Below are 302 nucleotides of genomic sequence, written 5' to 3'. Positions count from 1 at the left end.
CAAGTCTGTTCCCCTACGATCGTTTGACAGGCTTGAGTGCCAAAAATCGCGGTGCGCATTTAAGTCAGCTACTACCAGACGGTTTTCACCTCTGAGGAGCGCACCTATATCTACATTGACATTCTAGGGTGGTATCCCTGCTGTCGATGTCTGCTTCGATAAGACGATACGGCACGGTGTGGTGCGTGATGAACGCTAAGCCACCACCATTATCTCGCTCGCGATCTCGACGGTGCACGTTGTACCCGGCGCAATTCAACAAAGTTGAATTGCTGTGCAACTTCGTCTCTTGGACCGCAGCT

Source organism: Rhagoletis zephyria, unplaced genomic scaffold (assembly GCF_001687245.7).
Source record: "Rhagoletis zephyria isolate East Lansing unplaced genomic scaffold, Rhagoletis_zephyria_1.1 Rzeph_scaffold_02389, whole genome shotgun sequence".
Classification (NCBI taxonomy): Eukaryota; Metazoa; Arthropoda; class Insecta; order Diptera; family Tephritidae; genus Rhagoletis; species Rhagoletis zephyria.
The sequence above is the reverse complement of the archived record's forward strand: the minus strand, read 5'-3'. Positions refer to the sequence as shown.